This window comes from Hippocampus guttulatus, chromosome 13 (genome assembly GCF_054856545.1).
Source record: "Hippocampus guttulatus isolate MCC_2025c chromosome 13, RoL_Hgut_1.0, whole genome shotgun sequence".
In the NCBI taxonomy this organism is placed as follows: domain Eukaryota; kingdom Metazoa; phylum Chordata; class Actinopteri; order Syngnathiformes; family Syngnathidae; genus Hippocampus; species Hippocampus guttulatus.
The window spans coordinates 2,251,686-2,267,206 of record NC_141273.1 but is presented as its reverse complement, the minus strand read 5'-3'; the positions used below and the strand labels follow the sequence as shown (position 1 = coordinate 2,267,206).

At 43.1% G+C, this 15,521-nt stretch overlaps 38 non-coding genes across 38 annotated transcripts; 20 read left to right on the top strand and 18 right to left on the bottom strand.

Annotated features, from left to right (window-relative positions):
• Positions 1-6,544: 6,544 nt before the first annotated feature.
• Positions 6,545-6,616, bottom strand: trnad-guc (transfer RNA aspartic acid (anticodon GUC)). The gene has a single exon. It is a non-coding gene; the product is annotated as a tRNA-Asp (tRNA).
• A 96-nt stretch (positions 6,617-6,712) lies between these two features.
• On the top strand, positions 6,713-6,785 carry trnav-cac (transfer RNA valine (anticodon CAC)). The gene has a single exon. It is a non-coding gene; the product is annotated as a tRNA-Val (tRNA).
• A 64-nt stretch (positions 6,786-6,849) lies between these two features.
• On the bottom strand, positions 6,850-6,921 carry trnad-guc (transfer RNA aspartic acid (anticodon GUC)). Its single transcript has one exon. It is a non-coding gene; the product is annotated as a tRNA-Asp (tRNA).
• A 96-nt stretch (positions 6,922-7,017) lies between these two features.
• trnav-aac (transfer RNA valine (anticodon AAC)) lies at positions 7,018-7,090 on the top strand. The gene has a single exon. It is a non-coding gene; the product is annotated as a tRNA-Val (tRNA).
• A 232-nt stretch (positions 7,091-7,322) lies between these two features.
• On the top strand, positions 7,323-7,395 carry trnav-cac (transfer RNA valine (anticodon CAC)). Its single transcript has one exon. It is a non-coding gene; the product is annotated as a tRNA-Val (tRNA).
• A 64-nt stretch (positions 7,396-7,459) lies between these two features.
• trnad-guc (transfer RNA aspartic acid (anticodon GUC)) lies at positions 7,460-7,531 on the bottom strand. Its single transcript has one exon. It is a non-coding gene; the product is annotated as a tRNA-Asp (tRNA).
• A 96-nt stretch (positions 7,532-7,627) lies between these two features.
• On the top strand, positions 7,628-7,700 carry trnav-aac (transfer RNA valine (anticodon AAC)). Its single transcript has one exon. It is a non-coding gene; the product is annotated as a tRNA-Val (tRNA).
• Positions 7,701-7,764: 64 nt separating this feature from the next.
• trnad-guc (transfer RNA aspartic acid (anticodon GUC)) lies at positions 7,765-7,836 on the bottom strand. Its single transcript has one exon. It is a non-coding gene; the product is annotated as a tRNA-Asp (tRNA).
• A 96-nt stretch (positions 7,837-7,932) lies between these two features.
• Positions 7,933-8,005, top strand: trnav-aac (transfer RNA valine (anticodon AAC)). The gene has a single exon. It is a non-coding gene; the product is annotated as a tRNA-Val (tRNA).
• A 64-nt stretch (positions 8,006-8,069) lies between these two features.
• Positions 8,070-8,141, bottom strand: trnad-guc (transfer RNA aspartic acid (anticodon GUC)). Its single transcript has one exon. It is a non-coding gene; the product is annotated as a tRNA-Asp (tRNA).
• A 96-nt stretch (positions 8,142-8,237) lies between these two features.
• trnav-aac (transfer RNA valine (anticodon AAC)) lies at positions 8,238-8,310 on the top strand. The gene has a single exon. It is a non-coding gene; the product is annotated as a tRNA-Val (tRNA).
• Positions 8,311-8,374: 64 nt separating this feature from the next.
• trnad-guc (transfer RNA aspartic acid (anticodon GUC)) lies at positions 8,375-8,446 on the bottom strand. The gene has a single exon. It is a non-coding gene; the product is annotated as a tRNA-Asp (tRNA).
• A 96-nt stretch (positions 8,447-8,542) lies between these two features.
• Positions 8,543-8,615, top strand: trnav-aac (transfer RNA valine (anticodon AAC)). Its single transcript has one exon. It is a non-coding gene; the product is annotated as a tRNA-Val (tRNA).
• A 64-nt stretch (positions 8,616-8,679) lies between these two features.
• Positions 8,680-8,751, bottom strand: trnad-guc (transfer RNA aspartic acid (anticodon GUC)). The gene has a single exon. It is a non-coding gene; the product is annotated as a tRNA-Asp (tRNA).
• A 96-nt stretch (positions 8,752-8,847) lies between these two features.
• trnav-aac (transfer RNA valine (anticodon AAC)) lies at positions 8,848-8,920 on the top strand. The gene has a single exon. It is a non-coding gene; the product is annotated as a tRNA-Val (tRNA).
• A 64-nt stretch (positions 8,921-8,984) lies between these two features.
• On the bottom strand, positions 8,985-9,056 carry trnad-guc (transfer RNA aspartic acid (anticodon GUC)). Its single transcript has one exon. It is a non-coding gene; the product is annotated as a tRNA-Asp (tRNA).
• Positions 9,057-9,152: 96 nt separating this feature from the next.
• trnav-aac (transfer RNA valine (anticodon AAC)) lies at positions 9,153-9,225 on the top strand. The gene has a single exon. It is a non-coding gene; the product is annotated as a tRNA-Val (tRNA).
• A 64-nt stretch (positions 9,226-9,289) lies between these two features.
• trnad-guc (transfer RNA aspartic acid (anticodon GUC)) lies at positions 9,290-9,361 on the bottom strand. The gene has a single exon. It is a non-coding gene; the product is annotated as a tRNA-Asp (tRNA).
• A 96-nt stretch (positions 9,362-9,457) lies between these two features.
• trnav-aac (transfer RNA valine (anticodon AAC)) lies at positions 9,458-9,530 on the top strand. Its single transcript has one exon. It is a non-coding gene; the product is annotated as a tRNA-Val (tRNA).
• A 64-nt stretch (positions 9,531-9,594) lies between these two features.
• On the bottom strand, positions 9,595-9,666 carry trnad-guc (transfer RNA aspartic acid (anticodon GUC)). Its single transcript has one exon. It is a non-coding gene; the product is annotated as a tRNA-Asp (tRNA).
• A 96-nt stretch (positions 9,667-9,762) lies between these two features.
• Positions 9,763-9,835, top strand: trnav-aac (transfer RNA valine (anticodon AAC)). The gene has a single exon. It is a non-coding gene; the product is annotated as a tRNA-Val (tRNA).
• Positions 9,836-9,899: 64 nt separating this feature from the next.
• Positions 9,900-9,971, bottom strand: trnad-guc (transfer RNA aspartic acid (anticodon GUC)). The gene has a single exon. It is a non-coding gene; the product is annotated as a tRNA-Asp (tRNA).
• A 96-nt stretch (positions 9,972-10,067) lies between these two features.
• On the top strand, positions 10,068-10,140 carry trnav-aac (transfer RNA valine (anticodon AAC)). Its single transcript has one exon. It is a non-coding gene; the product is annotated as a tRNA-Val (tRNA).
• Positions 10,141-10,204: 64 nt separating this feature from the next.
• trnad-guc (transfer RNA aspartic acid (anticodon GUC)) lies at positions 10,205-10,276 on the bottom strand. Its single transcript has one exon. It is a non-coding gene; the product is annotated as a tRNA-Asp (tRNA).
• Positions 10,277-10,372: 96 nt separating this feature from the next.
• trnav-aac (transfer RNA valine (anticodon AAC)) lies at positions 10,373-10,445 on the top strand. The gene has a single exon. It is a non-coding gene; the product is annotated as a tRNA-Val (tRNA).
• Positions 10,446-10,509: 64 nt separating this feature from the next.
• Positions 10,510-10,581, bottom strand: trnad-guc (transfer RNA aspartic acid (anticodon GUC)). Its single transcript has one exon. It is a non-coding gene; the product is annotated as a tRNA-Asp (tRNA).
• Positions 10,582-10,677: 96 nt separating this feature from the next.
• trnav-aac (transfer RNA valine (anticodon AAC)) lies at positions 10,678-10,750 on the top strand. Its single transcript has one exon. It is a non-coding gene; the product is annotated as a tRNA-Val (tRNA).
• Positions 10,751-10,814: 64 nt separating this feature from the next.
• On the bottom strand, positions 10,815-10,886 carry trnad-guc (transfer RNA aspartic acid (anticodon GUC)). The gene has a single exon. It is a non-coding gene; the product is annotated as a tRNA-Asp (tRNA).
• Positions 10,887-10,982: 96 nt separating this feature from the next.
• Positions 10,983-11,055, top strand: trnav-aac (transfer RNA valine (anticodon AAC)). The gene has a single exon. It is a non-coding gene; the product is annotated as a tRNA-Val (tRNA).
• Positions 11,056-11,119: 64 nt separating this feature from the next.
• Positions 11,120-11,191, bottom strand: trnad-guc (transfer RNA aspartic acid (anticodon GUC)). The gene has a single exon. It is a non-coding gene; the product is annotated as a tRNA-Asp (tRNA).
• A 96-nt stretch (positions 11,192-11,287) lies between these two features.
• Positions 11,288-11,360, top strand: trnav-aac (transfer RNA valine (anticodon AAC)). Its single transcript has one exon. It is a non-coding gene; the product is annotated as a tRNA-Val (tRNA).
• A 64-nt stretch (positions 11,361-11,424) lies between these two features.
• On the bottom strand, positions 11,425-11,496 carry trnad-guc (transfer RNA aspartic acid (anticodon GUC)). Its single transcript has one exon. It is a non-coding gene; the product is annotated as a tRNA-Asp (tRNA).
• A 96-nt stretch (positions 11,497-11,592) lies between these two features.
• On the top strand, positions 11,593-11,665 carry trnav-aac (transfer RNA valine (anticodon AAC)). Its single transcript has one exon. It is a non-coding gene; the product is annotated as a tRNA-Val (tRNA).
• Positions 11,666-11,729: 64 nt separating this feature from the next.
• Positions 11,730-11,801, bottom strand: trnad-guc (transfer RNA aspartic acid (anticodon GUC)). Its single transcript has one exon. It is a non-coding gene; the product is annotated as a tRNA-Asp (tRNA).
• A 96-nt stretch (positions 11,802-11,897) lies between these two features.
• Positions 11,898-11,970, top strand: trnav-aac (transfer RNA valine (anticodon AAC)). Its single transcript has one exon. It is a non-coding gene; the product is annotated as a tRNA-Val (tRNA).
• Positions 11,971-12,034: 64 nt separating this feature from the next.
• On the bottom strand, positions 12,035-12,106 carry trnad-guc (transfer RNA aspartic acid (anticodon GUC)). The gene has a single exon. It is a non-coding gene; the product is annotated as a tRNA-Asp (tRNA).
• Positions 12,107-12,202: 96 nt separating this feature from the next.
• trnav-aac (transfer RNA valine (anticodon AAC)) lies at positions 12,203-12,275 on the top strand. Its single transcript has one exon. It is a non-coding gene; the product is annotated as a tRNA-Val (tRNA).
• A 230-nt stretch (positions 12,276-12,505) lies between these two features.
• trnav-aac (transfer RNA valine (anticodon AAC)) lies at positions 12,506-12,580 on the top strand. Its single transcript has one exon. It is a non-coding gene; the product is annotated as a tRNA-Val (tRNA).
• The last annotated feature ends 2,941 nt before the right edge of the window (positions 12,581-15,521 follow it).

The window sequence follows — 15,521 nt, the reverse complement described above, 5'->3', positions numbered from 1 at the left end:
TTATTTGGAGATGCTTCATCCACACGAGATGATTCAACTGTAAGAAGGGGCAACTTTAAAGTGCCAACAGAACTGACATAGTTTTGTCTTCCGATTGCTGCAGATCAACATTGCGTTTAATCTTATTTCCTCTTCAGTGTAAATGTGGATGACTTGGCATAATGGCCTGATTAACTCAGTTTGTTGCTTGATATTTCTTGAATACACTTTGCCTCCGTGGTTGACGAGCTGCAGTTCAACGTCCTGGAGATAAACAAACCAGCAAGCCAGCAAGCCATATATATATATACAGAGGGAGAGAGAGAGAGAGAGAGAGAGATCCTCCATCTATTTTCTGATTCACTTAACCTCACAAGGGTCACGGCCGTGCTGGATCCTATCCCAGTGGTCTTCAGGCAGTAGACACCCCGAACTGGTTGCCAGCCAATCGCAGGCACACATAGACATACAACAATTCGTGCTCCATGTCTAACTATGAGTACAAGTTGTGTGACTCAGTTTTGCAGAATGTAATCGAGGTCCAGTCAGACTGACTCTGAGTTTCGCGGACATGTGTGGTGGATGCCATCATATTCCATGCATTGATACGACAACTGCATGCACCGAACCATCTGAACCACTGGAGATATTATTTCATTGAAAACATTATTTTGATTATTGTTATCATCTACACTATATTTAAAAATTACTCCCGTGAGCTCCAGTACAGTTATGGGTGGTTGCGTGTTGCACATGTAGACTGTCCAAGTAGCCAGTTAATAGCTGTGATCTGCAATCGAGCTGGCCAACTTCACATTATCCACTCAGGAAGGTCTGCTTGTACTTCTTTATAAACAAACTTTTGTCACTCAAACCTCTTGCATGGATTCCAACGAATCTTCTTTTTTTTTTTTTTGTTTCCGCCAAATTGGCTGTGATTAAGCACAAAATGGTGTCTGCATCTCGGATTACTATTACTACTACTACTAGTACTACTACTACTACTACTACTACGACTATTACACACGATGGATCGCTAAAAAAATAAAATAAAACAATTATTGGACTGTTGAAACAGTTTTAAAATACTCCAAGCATTGTGCTAATCTGACTAGTTGATCTGTGATGGTGTAACGCTGTCCATGGTGCTGATATTCTCCTCACTGCTTTTGCACGGATGGCTTCACTCTACATTGCAATGTGTATATGTTTGTTATTTGACACAATCCACTTTTTTACAGGAATGTGCTTGTGTCCACGTGTGTATGTTTTGTCTGGTGGCCTCTTTTTTTTTTCACTGTACATCCCTTCATCCACTTTCTAATTCGCTTATCCTCACAAGGGTTGCAGGGCGTGCTGGAGCCTATCTGAGCTGTCTACGAGCAGGAGGCGGGATACACTCTCAATTGGTTGCAAGCTAATCGCAGGGCAATCATACTGTAGACGAACAGCCATTCATGCTCACGATCACACAATTTCGAGTGCTCCATTATCTTTTTTGTTTTTGGAATGTGGGAGGAAACAGGAGTACCTGGATAAAACCCATCCAGGCACAGGGAGAGCATGCAAACTCCACACCGGAATCGAACCCTGCACCTCTGCACTTTGAGGCCGGCGTGCCAGCCACACGTTTTGTCATATTTGTTAAAACTGATAGTATGGCCTGTCAGTGGAACATAAGTATTTTGATCGATTAAAAAACAAAAGAGCCCTCTGTGCCCCATTTTTTTAATCTTTCCTGACATTTTTGAGGGTACATTCAAATCTTGCAAGTAGTTTTCAAACAGCCAACCCCACCTTTAACAAATACGGATGTTTTTGCCTGTGGGGGGAAGCCAGCGTAAGCCAAACATATTGGTCTGCAGCAGGATTGAAAACTTGCATGTTTTCCCCGGGCCTGCGTGGGTTTTCTCCGGGTACTCCGGTTTTCTCCCGCATTCCAAAAACATGCATGGCAGGCTAATTGAACACACAAAATTGTCCCTAGGTGTGAGTGCCCGAAGACAGCTGGGATAGGCTTCAGCACCCCCCACCTCCCCGCGACTCTTGTGAGAATAAAGCAGGTCGGACAATGGATGGATGGGTGGGTGGAGGATTCAAAACTGTTACTGCTGTCTTTCTTGTGGATTTAAATGCAACATCTGGATTTTTGTGTCACTGTAGAACTGTATTTTCCTCATAAATTCACTATCTTGAATTCCATGTCGAAAGAACTGCCAGTTTGTTCAACAAACTGTAATCTCCTGTAGTTGTGTTCCCCTTCACCAACAACAACAAAAAAATGTTCCCTTTTCCAGTGAGCTCTGCCATATGTCTTCTATTGTTCATGCATGATGCCAGACACATCGTGCTGTTATTACCAAATGCTTTGTGTGCCTCTAGTCATAGCATCTGCTCTGTAACCTAGAGAACCGTACATCTGTGAGTTCTAGCCCCCAAAGCAAGATAGATGTTCCATTCATGGCAAGATTTGCTCCTGCCTTTGCACCCATCCACCGTTATCTACCTCAACTCAGATAAGCATTCTAAGAGTGCAGACATGTATTTTGTGTTTGTGTGTGAGTGTGTTTGTATATGTATGTATTGCCAAACAGATAAGCATTCTCTGCAAGCCTCTTATTCACACAGTGCCAAACAAGACAAGCCAGGCCACAATCACTCATCTTGTTCATACTTCAGTGTGCCCAAACAAAGCTTGTGTGCGCATATGTTTATGAGTGTTTCCGCTGCCTCTCAAACGGCGTGTTTACAACTGGCATTACACACAGGCACAAAGCACTACATGTGGTTATGTGTTTGAAAACGTCTTCAAGTCCGTAATGATTCTGGTATTTTCTATTCTGTGGTGCAATCTAAATTATTATTCTGCCTTTCATTTCCAAAATTCTGGAAAAAGTGGTGCACTTGCAGTTGAAATTTTTCTTGGATGAACATAACATCTTGGAGGTCTTCCAGTCAGGTTTCAAGATGATGCATAGCACGGAGTCAGCCCTGTTGCGCGTTTCTAATGACATCCTCCTGGCAAATGACGCTGGAGACCACGTGTGTCTAATTTTATTGGACTTAACTGCAGCATTTGATACAGTGGATCACAGTATTCTGCTGACTCGTTTGCAGCACTTGGTGGGCATTGGCGGCAGTGCTCTTGAGTGGTTTAGGTCCTATTTAGCTGACAGAACCTTTTGTGTCAGCCTTGGCTGCTCTGAGTCACGCACTGCTCCCGTCATGTGGTGTTCCACAGGGCTCAATTCTGGGGCCTCTGCTGTTCTCGCTGTATCTGCTCCCATTGGGTTGCATCTTAAGGAAACATGGTATTCCCTTCCACTGCTATGCAGATGACTGCCAGATCTATGTCCCACTGAGCAAGAAAGATGCCTTCTCATTAAGGCCACTCCTATCCTGTCTGGAAGAAATCAAAACCTGGATGGCACAAAATTTCTTGAAATTCAATGAAAAGAAGACAGAGGTGATATTGTTTGGTCCCAGTGGCCCTTGTACATCCCATCCTGTAGACTTGGGCCCCCTGTCTCCTTATCTTAAGTCAACAGTCTCAAACTTGGGCCTTAAACTGGACAGTGATTTCAAACTTGACCGGCAAATTGGTGCCGTTGTCAAATCCAGCTTCTTTCACCTTAGACAGCTGGCCAAAATAAAACCTCTCCTCTCACATGAACACTTTGAGACAGTAATTCATGCCTTTGTCACATCCCGGCTCGATTACTGCAATGCCCTTTACTTTGGAGTCCGCCAGTCCTCCATTAAGCACCTTCAGCTGGTCCAGAATGCCGCTGCTCGGCTCTTGACTGGTACTCGTAAGAGGGAGCACATAACTCCTACTCTGGCATCCCTTCACTGGCTCCTCATACATTTTAGAGTTATTTTCAAGATCCTCTTATTTGTTTTCAAATCTCTGAATAATCTCGCGCCACCCTACCTCTCTGAGCTCATCCGCCCCTACACACATGCCCGGCGCCTCAGGTCTGTGGATCAGACGTTATTAGAAGTACCAAGAACTAAACTCAGGCTCAGAGGGGATCGAGCCTTTTCTGTTGCTGGTCTCTCTCTCTGGAATGACCTCCCACTGAACATTCGGCAAGCTTCCTCGCTGCCCATCTTCAAAACCCTGCTCAAAACTCACTTGTATTCTTTGGCATTCGACTCAGCATGACTTAGATTTGTTCTTGGTTTTACTGTTTGGTGCTTTCTACCGCCTTTATTACCGATTTGTCTTACTGTTTATTGTGCATGTTAAATTGCTCCATGTACAGCACTTTGTATGCAGCGATGGCTGTTTGAAAGTGCTCTATAAATACAGTTGACTTGACTTGACTTGATTATTATTATTTCAAATAGGCTGGCCCGGTGTTCCAGTGGTTAGCGCGTCGACTCCACAGTTTAGAGGTACCGGGTTCGATTCCAGCTCCTGCCTTCCTGTGTGGAGTTTGCATGCGCTCCCCATGCCTACGTGGGTTTTCTCTCCGGGTACTCTAGTTTCCTCCCACATTCCAAAAACATGCATGACAGGCTGATTGAACACTCAAAATTGTCCCGAGGTGTGAGCGTGAATGGTTGATCGTCTGTCTGTCCCCTGTGACTGGCTGGCAACCGGTTCAGGGTGTCCCCCGCCTACTGCCCGAAGATTGCTGGGATAGGCTTCAGCACTCCCCGTGACCCTTGTGAGGATAAAGCAGATCAGAAAATGGATGGATGGATTATTTCAAGTAAGGCACTCATCAGGCCTCTGCAGCCAGTTCAGGTTGTAAGGACAAACGTTTGTTCCTCATTCAGTGCATAAGCATTTCCTTGGTTTTCTTCCCCTTGATGCAGAGGTTGCAATAAGTACACCAGCTCTCAAGGTGGTCCACCCCACTGAGATGTCATCCACATTGGTGACACATCCAACGACAGGTATGTTGTCTGCAAACTTAACAACGTGACGATTCAAAATGTGGTCTGAACAGTCATAAGTCAGCAAAGTGAAGACAAAGGGGCGACGTAGTCAGCCCTGAGGAGAGGCAGTGCTGTAGGTGATGATGGAGATGGAGAAAACAGCATGGATCTTGATCGGTTGGTTTGAAGGTCCGACTCTCAGTTGTAAAGAGAGTGTGTGAGTCTGAGCCACTGAAAAGGATGACGTGTGGAATACATTTTGGTGAGGGCAGCATGATGTAATTTCATAAGAGAAGTCACTGTTTTATATTTGGACTTGTATCCGAGACATCAAAACTTTTAGACGAGACAGAAGGCATATGCATTGACTCGAATGCGTCCTGTTCTCCCTGGCATCAGCTCTTTTCACTTTTTCAATCACTTTCGGGATAGACACATCAATGCTTGCACAGCAAGAATCTGAAAGTGGAGATAAATGTTTAATGGGAAAGAAGAGAAATGGTCCCACATGGAGTGCATCACATGGCCTTGAACCCCTTTATCTGACACCACACCTCAGGTTTCCTTCCTTTTTTTCCATCATTTCTATTTTCTGGTCATTCCTCTGTGTTTTCCTCTTCCTCTTCCTCTTCTTCTAAAGCTCTCACTTATACAGCCTAGTTAGACCTTCATACTTGTGTAATTCTTTCTGAAGAGTGACTATTATTTAAACACATTGAATGCCATGTGGCGAAAGTCAAGGTTTTGAAATGCTGGTGTATAAATTCAAGGGGTTTATATATATATATACTGTATATACTGTATATATATATATATATATATATATATATATATATATATATATTAGAGCTGTCAAACGATTAAAATATTTAACATAATTAAAAATGCAACTGTCATAATTAACTCAAATTCACTAAAAAATAATCGTGATTACTCACGCATTTTCTTTCTCTTTTATATTTTTTGTCCTATTTTCCCCCATTTTAATGCTCTCATCAACATGAAATCATGAATCAGTTTTCTATGTGCAAAATGCAAATATTTACTGAAATAACAATTTCGATTTTCAATTTTACATGAACATTTTTCACTTGGAGCAGTTATTCACACATAATCTCTCACACAATATTACGGTCCATCAACAACAGTGAAAAAAATATTTTGTCACACAGCTGCTTTAACAGCTCTTTTTATGGAATCAAAACAGAGCAATATAACATTATAAAGTGAACATCTAAGGTAAACTAGTACTCAGCCTATAGTGGATTTAAGCCATGGTTGCATACTTCGTTTTTCTCAAGTTTGCTTTGAACACAGCAGTCAGGCTATGTAGATTCTGTTGGTCCTTCTTGCGCACAAGTCTCTCTACAGTTTTGTGTAGACATCATTTCGGATGACTCCACTTGGTTCGATGACAACACTGGAGACGTTTTATTTTCAGTGTTCGCTCGGTCACTACCACTGCGCCGCTGAACTCTCGACATGCCTCAGTGCACTGACACTGTCAGACGAACACAAAGAAGCTCCACCCGTTTTATATGGACACGGTGCAGTGGTTATCACGTTCGTCTAACACAAGAAAGGTCTCCAGTTCGAAACTGGGTGGAAACAATGCCGACTCCTTTTTGATTTGCTGTGAAAAACTGCATCACGAAAATCATTTAAATTAGAGCCACTCCCCGTCAGGGAATCGAACCCTGGTCTTCCGCGTGACAGGCGGAGATACTGTCCACTATACTAACGAGGAACACAGTCTTTGAAGAAGCTCTCCCTGCCAAAACACCGGCCATGCTATCAGTTACCTGGCATGACAGCCTTGATATGAAACAGTTTTGTGTCATCTGTTTCCATAGTGTAGTGGTTATCACGTTCGTCTCACACATGAAAGGTCCCCAGTTCGAAACTGGGTGGAAACAATCCCTACTCCTTTTTCATTTGCTGTGAAAAACTGCATCACGAAAATCATTTAAATTAGAGCCACTCCCCGTCAGGGAATCGAACCCTGGTCTTCCGCGTGACAGGCGGAGATACTGTCCACTATACTAACGAGGAACACAGTCTTTGAAGAAGCTCTACCTGCCAAAACACCGGCCATGCTATCAGTTACCTGGCATGACAGCCTTGATATGAAACAGTTTTGTGTCATCTGTTTCCATAGTGTAGTGGTTATCACGTTCGTCTAACACACGAAAGGTCCCCAGTTCGAAACTGGGTGGAAACAATGCCGACTCCTTTTTGATTTGCTGTGAAAAACTGCATCACCAAAATCATTTAAATTAGAGCCACTCCCCATCAGGGAATCGAACGCTGGTCTTCCGCGTGACAGGCGGAGATACTGTCCACTCTACTAACGAGGAACACAGTCTTTGAAGAAGCTCTACCTGCCAAAACACCGGCCATGCTATCAGTTACCTGGCATGACAGCCTTGATATGAAAGAGTTTTGTGTCATCTGTTTCCATAGTGTAGTGGTTATCACGTTCGTCTCACACACGAAAGGTCCCCAGTTCGAAACTGGGTGGAAACAATGCCGACTCCTTTTTGATTTGCTGTGAAAAACTGCATCACCAAAATCATTTAAATTAGAGCCACTCCCCGTCAGGGAATCGAACCCTGGTCTTCCGCGTGACAGGCGGAGATACTGTCCACTATACTAACGAGGAACACAGTCTTTCAAGAAGCTCTACCTGCCAAAACACCGGCCATGCTATCAGTTACGTGGCATGACAGCCTTGATATGAAACAGTTTTGTGTCATCTGTTTCCATAGTGTAGTGGTTATCACGTTCGTCTAACACACGAAAGGTCCCCAGTTCGAAACTGGGTGGAATCAATGCCGACTCCTTTTTGATTTGCTGTGAAAAACTGCATCACCAAAATCATTTAAATTAGAGCCACTCCCCGTCAGGGAATCGAACCCTGGTCTTCCGCGTGACAGGCGGAGATACTGTCCACTATACTAACGAGGAACACAGTCTTTGAAGAAGCTCTACCTGCCAAAACACCGGCCATGCTATCAGTTACCTGGCATGACAGCCTTGATATGAAACAGTTTTGTGTCATCTGTTTCCATAGTGTAGTGGTTATCACGTTTGTCTAACACACGAAAGGTCCCCAGTTCGAAACTGGGTGGAAACAATGCTGACTCCTTTTTGATTTGCTGTGAAAAACTGCATCACCAAAATCATTTAAATTAGAGCCACTCCCCGTCAGGGAATCGAACCCTGGTCTTCCGCGTGACAGGCGGAGATACTGTCCACTATACTAACGAGGAACACAGTCTTTCAAGAAGCTCTACCTGCCAAAACACCGGCCATGCTATCAGTTACGTGGCATGACAGCCTTGATATGAAACAGTTTTGTGTCATCTGTTTCCATAGTGTAGTGGTTATCACGTTCGTCTAACACACGAAAGGTCCCCAGTTCGAAACTGGGTGGAAACAATGCCGACTCCTTTTTGATTTGCTGTGAAAAACTGCATCACCAAAATCATTTAAATTAGAGCCACTCCCCGTCAGGGAATCGAACCCTGGTCTTCCGCGTGACAGGCGGAGATACTGTCCACTATACTAACGAGGAACACAGTCTTTGAAGAAGCTCTACCTGCCAAAACACCGGCCATGCTATCAGTTACCTGGCATGACAGCCTTGATATGAAACAGTTTTGTGTCATCTGTTTCCATAGTGTAGTGGTTATCACGTTTGTCTAACACACGAAAGGTCCCCAGTTCGAAACTGGGTGGAAACAATGCTGACTCCTTTTTGATTTGCTGTGAAAAACTGCATCACCAAAATCATTTAAATTAGAGCCACTCCCCGTCAGGGAATCGAACCCTGGTCTTCCGCGTGACAGGCGGAGATACTGTCCACTATACTAACAAGGAACACACTCTTTCAAGAAGCTCTACCTGCCAAAACACCGGCCATGCTATCAGTTACGTGGCATGACAGCCTTGATATGAAACAGTTTTGTGTCATCTGTTTCCATAGTGTAGTGGTTATCACGTTCGTCTAACACACGAAAGGTCCCCAGTTCGAAACTGGGTGGAAACAATGCTGACTCCTTTTTGATTTGCTGTGAAAAACTGCATCACCAAAATCATTTAAATTAGAGCCACTCCCCGTCAGGGAATCGAACCCTGGTCTTCCGCGTGACAGGCGGAGATACTGTCCACTATACTAACAAGGAACACACTCTTTCAAGAAGCTCTACCTGCCAAAACACCGGCCATGCTATCAGTTACGTGGCATGACAGCCTTGATATGAAACAGTTTTGTGTCATCTGTTTCCATAGTGTAGTGGTTATCACGTTCGTCTAACACACGAAAGGTCCCCAGTTCGAAACTGGGTGGAAACAATGCCGACTCCTTTTTGATTTGCTGTGAAAAACTGCATCAGCAAAATCATTTAAATTAGAGCCACTCCCCGTCAGGGAATCGAACCCTGGTCTTCCGCGTGACAGGCGGAGATACTGTCCACTATACTAACAAGGAACACACTCTTTCAAGAAGCTCTACCTGCCAAAACACCGGCCATGCTATCAGTTACGTGGCATGACAGCCTTGATATGAAACAGTTTTGTGTCATCTGTTTCCATAGTGTAGTGGTTATCACGTTCGTCTAACACACGAAAGGTCCCCAGTTCGAAACTGGGTGGAAACAATGCCGACTCCTTTTTGATTTGCTGTGAAAAACTGCATCACCAAAATCATTTAAATTAGAGCCACTCCCCGTCAGGGAATCGAACCCTGGTCTTCCGCGTGACAGGCGGAGATACTGTCCACTATACTAACGAGGAACACAGTCTTTGAAGAAACTCTACCTGCCAAAACACCGGCCATGCTATCAGTTACCTGGCATGACAGCCTTGATATGAAACAGCTTTGTGTCATCTGTTTCCATAGTGTAGTGGTTATCACGTTCGTCTAACACACGAAAGGTCCCCAGTTCGAAACTGGGTGGAAACAATGCCGACTCCTTTTTGATTTGCTGTGAAAAACTGCATCACCAAAATCATTTAAATTAGAGCCACTCCCCGTCAGGGAATCGAACCCTGGTCTTCCGCGTGACAGGCGGAGATACTGTCCACTATACTAACGAGGAACACAGTCTTTGAAGAAGCTCTACCTGCCAAAACACCGGCCATGCTATCAGTTACCTGGCATGACAGCCTTGATATGAAACAGTTTTGTGTCATCTGTTTCCATAGTGTAGTGGTTATCACGTTCGTCTAACACACGAAAGGTCCCCAGTTCGAAACTGGGTGGAAACAATGCCGACTCCTTTTTGATTTGCTGTGAAAAACTGCATCACCAAAATCATTTAAATTAGAGCCACTCCCCGTCAGGGAATCGAACCCTGGTCTTCCGCGTGACAGGCGGAGATACTGTCCACTATACTAACGAGGAACACAGTCTTTCAAGAAGCTCTACCTGCCAAAACACCGGCCATGCTATCAGTTACCTGGCATGACAGCCTTGATATGAAACAGTTTTGTGTCATCTGTTTCCATAGTGTAGTGGTTATCACGTTCGTCTAACACACGAAAGGTCCCCAGTTCGAAACTGGGTGGAAACAATGCCGACTCCTTTTTGATTTGCTGTGAAAAACTGCATCACCAAAATCATTTAAATTAGAGCCACTCCCCGTCAGGGAATCGAACCCTGGTCTTCCGCGTGACAGGCGGAGATACTGTCCACTATACTAACGAGGAACACAGTCTTTGAAGAAGCTCTACCTGCCAAAACACCGGCCATGCTATCAGTTACCTGGCATGACAGCCTTGATATGAAAGAATTTTGTGTCATCTGTTTCCATAGTGTAGTGGTTATCACGTTCGTCTAACACACGAAAGGTCCTCAGTTCGAAACTGGGTGGAAACAATCCCTCCTCCTTTTTGATTTGCTGTAATAAACTGCCTCACCAAAATCATTAAAGTTAGAGCAACTCCCCGTCAGGGAATCGAACCCTGGTCTTCCGCGTGACAGGCGGAGATACTGTCCACTATACTAACGAGGAACACAGTCTTTCAAAGAGCTCTACCTGCCAAAACACCGGCCATGCTATCAGTTACCTGGCATGACAGCCTTGATATGAAACAGTTTTGTGTCATCTGTTTCCATAGTGTAGTGGTTATCACATTCGTCTAACACACGAAAGGTCCCCAGTTCGAAACTGGGTGGAAACAATCCCTCCTCCTCTTTGATTTGCTGTAATAAACTGCATCACCAAAATCATTTAAATTAGAGCCACTCCCCGTCAGGGAATCGAACCCTGGTCTTCCGCGTGACAGGCGGAGATACTGTCCACTATACTAACGAGGAACACAGTCTTTGAAGAAGCTCTACCTGCCAAAACACCGGCCATGCTATCAGTTACCTGGCATGACAGCCTTGATATGAAACAGTTTTGTGTCATCTGTTTCCGTAGTGTAGTGGTTATCACGTTCGTCTAACACACGAAAGGTCCCCAGTTTGAAACTGGGTGGAAACAATGCCGACTCCTTTTTGATTTGCTGTGAAAAACTGCATCACCAAAATCATTTAAATTAGAGCCACTCCCCGTCAGGGAATCGAACCCTGGTCTTCCGCGTGACAGGCGGAGATACTGTCCACTATACTAACGAGGAACACAGTCTTTGAAGAAGCTCTACCTGCCAAAACACCGGCCATGCTATCAGTTACCTGGCATGACAGCCTTGATATGAAACAGTTTTGTGTCATCTGTTTCCATAGTGTAGTGGTTATCACGTTCGTCTAACACACGAAAGGTCCCCAGTTCGAAACTGGGTGGAAACAATGCCGACTCCTTTTTGATTTGCTGTGAAAAACTGCATCACCAAAATCATTTAAATTAGAGCCACTCCCCGTCAGGGAATCGAACCCTGGTCTTCCGCGTGACAGGCGGAGATACTGTCCACTATACTAACGAGGAACACAGTCTTTGAAGAAGCTCTACCTGCCAAAACACCGGCCATGCTATCAGTTACCTGGCATGACAGCCTTGATATGAAAGAATTTTGTGTCATCTGTTTCCATAGTGTAGTGGTTATCACGTTTGTCTAACACACGAAAGGTCCTCAGTTCGAAACTGGGTGGAAACAATCCCTCCTCCTTTTTGATTTGCTGTAATAAACTGCCTCACCAAAATCATTAAAGTTAGAGCAACTCCCCGTCAGGGAATCGAACCCTGGTCTTCCGCGTGACAGGCGGAGATACTGTCCACTATACTAACGAGGAACACAGTCTTTCAAAGAGCTCTACCTGCCAAAACACCGGCCATGCTATCAGTTACCTGGCATGACAGCCTTGATATGAAACAGTTTTGTGTCATCTGTTTCCATAGTGTAGTGGTTATCACATTCGTCTAACACACGAAAGGTCCCCAGTTCGAAACTGGGTGGAAACAATCCCTCCTCCTCTTTGATTTGCTGTAATAAACTGCCTCACCAAAATCATTTAAATTAGAGCAACTCCCTGTCAGGGAATCGAACCCTGGTCTTCCGCGTGACAGGCAGAGATACTGTCCACTATACTAACGAGGAACACAGTCTTTCAAGAAGCTCTACCTGCCAAAACACCGGCCATGCTATCAGTTACCTGGCATGACAGCTTTGATATGAAACAGCTTTGTGTCATGTGTTTCCATAGTGTAGTGTTTATCACGTTCGTCTAACACACGAAAGGTCCCCAGTTCGAAACTGGGTGGACACAATGCCAACTCCTATTTGATTTGCTGTGAAAAAGTGCATCACCAAAATCATTTAAATTACAGCAACTCCCCGTCAGGGTTGACAGGTTGACAGACCTGATTTAAACAAAACAACAACAACAACAAAACACATGGTGTCATTGAACTCGGTTCTTGCGCTTATAGGCAGACAAACGTAGTTTCCTCCAATTAGACAAAAGGCGTCATGGGGCACGTACCACCATCATCCATAGTGTGTTTGATACGCTTTTGTACTTTGTTTTTGTTTTTTTAATACTTAAATAATTATTATATATATAACTTTTTAAATACAATTTTGATCTGAACTAGCATTGCAAGATTGCACTACATGTGCTAAATTGAATATGTGTATTTGTTTGTTATATTTGTGCCATACCATGAAAATTCATATTTTTTATTAATAGAAGACATTGGAAAAAATGCACTATTGGTTTTTAAAAATTACGGTGTGTGAACCTTTAGGTCAAAAAAAAAACAACTGATGAAAAACATTAATATGCAGGCTGATCTGTTTGCCAATGTTGAAAAACAAGTTGAGCATCTCGGTTAGGATTGGAGAGGGGAGCCTATACCTATATTTGACGTTAGCCCCGCGGCCTCTGAGTCGGTAAAGGCAACCTTGCTTGTCGTCAAATTAATTCAACTGAACCATGACTGTTATTTGTTTGTGAAGGTATCTTCTGATATTTTTTGCTCCTACTGCTTGGAAGTAGCAACTGTCCATATTATTTGTCAAAACGTGCCACATTCATTCTTTGCGCCTTTTACATTTTGAAGGTAGTATTGTGCATGTTTTTTATATTTTGGCTCTGCTCTTTTCTCCTCTCAGGATGTATGGATGTGCCATTTTGCCAAATGACATCCAAGGTAGTTGCTGCCCTCCAATTGCCTGTGCCATTCTTGTGCAAAAGAATCTGACCTTTTCAAAGGGCATTGGTTCGGTAAAACGGTGTCCATGAACATCATGTAAACAGGAGACTTTTCTAAATACATACAGTGAAGTCTAGGAATTCACACATTACAAAACTTTTGTGAGGGTAAAAGTTTTGTCCTGTTCGTTATTTATAAAGCTACGCACACGCCACTATCTCAGAAATATTTTTTTCCAAATACCATTGAATTAATTGATTGTCTCCACATCGGAACCTCTGTGGACCTACCTGGCCCACTATGTCACTGCTTACAGTGTCGAAAAAGGTTATTGCTCTTCTGCTTACTGCAGGTCAGGAACATGACTTTCATGCAGATATTAAACATTTTGGCAAATATTAAAGAAAATGTTCAAAACCTTGTGTCACTGCTGAACTGTGCAAGATAATTTGCTGATTACCATTTTTTTTCATGTCAGAAATTCATCTGATAATGGTACACGCAGTCTTGGTTCCAATCTTGAAATTGTTCCTTAATACGCAAAATCAGCGTGAGTTTTAGTGTAAATCTTGCTATTTTGGACTAAATTCAATTTCCAAGTACACTGTACTTGATATCAACAAAATGTGATCATCACATGCAATGTAAGAGTCTAAACAAGGAGGAGAGAGCATCTTTTTTGTAAATGTCATGGAAAATGAATTCTCATGACTACAGTTCCATACATGGTGGCTAAAATAAAAATCAAACGGTTCACATTTTGTGAAGACGTAGTCGTGAAGACACAGGAGTCAAAGACAAGTTTAGTCAACAGTTCACTCTCCACTTCACCATAACAACGGCAGTTAACAATGACTCGACCCGTCTATTAATCCGATATCCTCATAACAGCCTCATGGTAGACACCCCTATTATGGGTCACCACGGTATAAATGATTGCTACGTTTGCTCTTGATGTAACCAACCTTTTTTTCCTCAAGGACTGGTTTAATGTCAGACGATATTTTCAGGGACCGGTCTTAAAGATGTAGTGGATAAATACAACAAAATTATATCATAGGATCTGCATGAAAACTGTGGTATATTTGAAACATAATAATAAACACAAACCATGACACGAGGAACGTTCGATCTGGCCGCAACACTCTCTGATAGCTATGGTAACATTTAAACATGGCTTCAAAATAAGATACGCCGAAAATACAAAGTGCATGAAAAATACGACTCACCATTGCCGCATATTGTGCAGAGTGGACTTGGTGCGTGGGAATCACCCGTTGAGATAAATCCGTATTTTAAGTAGGACTCCTGATGCTAATAAATGTATCCTTCTTTTTCTTGAAAGGTGTAGGCTTCTCTTCTGTCTCCTGGCCGGGCCTTTTCCCCTTCCCAAAAATGTTTTTTTAAACTCATTTTGCTAGCTCCTGGGGTTCATTTTAGCGGTAACCTATCCCGTGACCGAGAAGCGCGCCTTGACCTACGTCAAGAGTGACACACTGTAGACCACAGGTGTGAAACTCAAGGCGCGGGGGCCAGCTATGGCCCGCCACATCATTTTATGTGGCCCACAAAGGCAAATCAAAAATGTCAACTTCCAAGATGCTTCCTAAAATCTCTAACAAATTTTAAAATTATCATATGTAATAAATAAGAAACGCATTGTAAGCATTTTCTTGTGACCAAACCCCTCATAACAGTAACTTAAACAATAGTTGTATTAAAATGTCTTTCCCTATCTGATCATGAGATAGGTAAGATCAGATAGGGAAAGACATTTTAATACAGCCAGCCAAGCATTTTCTTGTGACCAAACCCTTCATAACAGTAACTTAAACAATAGTTGAATAAACTGTTTTTCTTGACTTTTTTTTAATATGGTTTCAGTCATAGCGGCCCTCCAAGGGAAATGGTAACTAAAATGTGCCCCACTACAAAAATGAGTTTGACACCCCTGCTGTACCAGAGAATCTGGTATTTTTTCAAAATAAAACCCATTTCAGATTCAAAATTAAATAAAATGGAAGTAATGCAAGTTCTTTATTCTTTCTGTGA